Source organism: Cantharellus anzutake, assembly GCF_015039405.1.
Source record: "Cantharellus anzutake strain C23 chromosome Unknown EI90scaffold_157, whole genome shotgun sequence".
Lineage (NCBI taxonomy): Eukaryota > Fungi > Basidiomycota > Agaricomycetes > Cantharellales > Hydnaceae > Cantharellus > Cantharellus anzutake.
Window position 1 is genome coordinate 28,690 of NW_024067107.1, and position 3,429 is coordinate 32,118.

Genomic DNA, 3,429 nt, shown 5'->3' on the forward strand with positions numbered 1-3,429 from the left:
ATAAGGTCAATATCAACCATCAATCTCGCTTCTCCACTGCATATCCATCATCCTAACTCCCATCCTGTCATTCCATCCTCTTCTCCTGATCCATCACTGTTGTCATATCCATCCACGGCCATTGACTTCCACCACTTCCGATCCCTCTGGACTATCTCCACTCTTTCTTCACTAACCTCGGAGCCCCCATATTCTGCAATCACCTCTGCACCCCTTGATGGTCACCACCCCCTCTTTTCAATATATTACCTACACCTCCCTAAGTACGGAGCCCCGAAGGTTTCCAGTGAAGGAGCGGAGCTGGATCACTGTAACCAGTTTCCTATGTCCAATAATGATATTAGAGTTTGTGCTGATTTGCATACTGACCATGTTTTGGTTGCCAAATATATAATTGTTCACTGTCTAAACAACAATAAACACCCCCCAACGATCTCACCTGATGTATAGATCATCTATGGATAAAATGCTATATTGACTTTACTACGATTTCTAGTCAATATTACACCTAGATATACCACTTTTCAGTAGGACATGATTTTCCTGATAATTTACTGAAGGAAAACTACTAATAAAATAATTCCGCAATAAATGTTACTCAATACAGGAGTGACCAAACTGCTCTTTCTATCGCTTAGAGTGCATGCTAGTTATCTAGCAGGTTCAGGATTGCTCACTTTTCTCCTGTGGTGTGATAACCAAGTATTGCTGAGAGATTATTCAATTAAGAAGTCCCTCCACCAAATTCTCACTAATTCTCACTATGACACTTTTGTTCAGCTGTCTCTAACTGACCCTAACTCACGCTTAGAGTGACGTGTTAGTTTTATATTAGCTAACAACTAATATTTGCTTTTATCTTTTGGAGCAAACGAACCAACCACTGGTGAGGAGAATTAAACTTTTATTTCTACCTGAGGTTTGAGAGGGGGCAGAAGCGGCAGCCTTTTATGCTTTTCAGAGGCCTCTCTACTCCCACGCCTCGCACTAGTTACATGTGCTACATTTGTATTATAGATAGTTCTAGAATGATATAGGGGCTTGGGCTGTGTAAGCTTAATAATGGACTTAGGACATGACTCAGCAATAAGTAATTCATTTCTTTGTCTTTTGGGCCGATCTTAACGGGGTCTTGTAGCGCTGAGGCTATGCTCTACACCGCCTTAATTACAAACGGTTATCTTTAGAAATGACTCGGCTATAAAGGAACTTTCTAGACTGTTCTCTAATTGACCCCTTTTTGTGAAGCCACATCATTACTAATGTTCTAGAGCTTTCCCAATAAATTAACTAATCCGCGGACTTCTGAATCACTTTATGCTTATGATCCGAGATCCAGATCATCAATCATTCCTTTGTTCTGATTTATTTGAGCTCAAAATCAAAAAGTTTTGATGAATCATGGGAAAATATACAAGATCCGGTTTTTTAGCATTTTCTCCTCTTCTGATGCGATCAGAAACTGTCCGCCCGCGCCAGGGAATACTCTGTCATATGGTATTCGGTCCGCCAGACTTCCGGGCGCCAATATATTTCCCTTGAGTCACATTACTTTTTATAAGAATTAGCAAATAAATATATATGAATTATAAGGTGTTTCGCCGTTTGAGCGATATCTCCATCAGTTTTGAAGCTTTTAGAATGAAACAAAACCGTGGATAAATTTTAGAAACAGTCCTTTCAGATGGTAAAAAATTACAGTCAAAAGTTTACTGGCTCTCGAGATATTCACATTTCTTTCCCAATGTTCCTTCTTATTCTGCCGTCTATGTGCTATTTTCTTGTTGTAGGGATATATTCTTTGAATATTACACCTATGCCAGGTTCTAGGCATGATTAAATATCATGCTACATGGGTGTAGATAATTTATAATGATCTTCTAATGTCTGTCCAGTCTCATAAAGATCATGAGATCTGTTAAACGTCTGAACTTGTCACCTGTTCGTTGACTATTCTGATAGATCATTGTTTTATTCTTTGAATATTATTTCTCCTACACCGGACAGCTCCGACGTCCGCTAGCACACTCCTGCCTCCGCTGGGCAATACACTTGCTTGCCCTGCAAGCCCACCTTTGGGCCTATCCCTCCTTTCCGTTTCTGGGTTATTGCCTACCATTCCGCTAACCCTGTAACCCGACTCGTTGGTAATATTCAATCAGCTAATGTTTAACCCCATTAGCTCCACTCTGCTCAGCCCTGCCATTTACGGGCCCACCCTCGTTGTAACTATATATACTCAACTTGTACATAGGTTACACCTCAGTAATAAAATTGACTAGAGTTTACCCCCTTTTAGTTCTGGTTGCCAGTTAGTAAGTTAGGGCATGGACATGTTACTTGGCACAGCGCTCCTGGCATAAGTCACTGAGGCCGAAGCCCTCCACCATGGAGACACTCCTTCGTCTCGATCTGGTCTCTGACAACTGTCCTTCAAGCTTGAAATCATGTGAATTGGGTAATTGGTGGAGATATGGGGGAAATGGTGGATATCTGTGAATTTTGGGGAAGTGGCAATATGGGTCTTGAGAAAAAAAGCATGGAAAAAATTGGAAAAAATGTGGAAATGTGCCATGGGCATTTTGAATATGTCGGAGGCTTGTGGGTGCTCATTGGAGCCTCGAAAAACGTGGTTTTGGCCTTGTTTGTGTGGTACTTGCTGTGCCCTCCTACAGCGTGATCCCCACTGAGTCTACCATCATCACTGTTGGGATTGCATGGATGCATTTGGATAGGTGGTCCACTACAACTAGGATGGCATTGTAGCCCTTCGACTTGGGGAGCTCTCCAATCATGTTCACTGAAATCACTTGCCAGTGGTGGGCAGGGATCTTCTTTGGGATGAGCTTCCCCACTTTATGAGAGGGGAAGGATTTGACACGGTTGCAGGTGTCGCATCTGCATATGTACTGCCTGACATACTCTGCCATCTGTGGCCACCAGTAGTTGTGGGAGATGAGTTCCAGGGTTTTCCACTGCCCTGGATGCCCTGTCATGCATGCATCATGGTATAAGTGCACCAGGTCATGGTGGAGTTGTGGGTCCTTTGGGACATATACTTTTCCTCTGTACAGAACCAGCTCCAACGTCCACACACACACCCCCAACTCCACTGGGTAATTTAGTTGCCTGCCCTGCAAGTCTACCTTTGGACCAATCCCTTCATTCCACTTCTGGGTTATAACCTGTCAATCTGTTAAACCCCATAACCCAAACTGACCCACGATTGATCAAAACTCATCAGTTTTGCCAGTTTAGCTGTTGAGGCTCACATGCCCCAAATGGTCTAAACTGACCCAAGATTCAACTTAAGACTGGCCTCTAGATTCAGATATATTTGTAAACTCCACCAGCATGCTACTGTACAGTTCCTTTTCCAATACAGTTATCCATCCCCAGTTCCCATCCTACCATTTGTCCATCAGACCC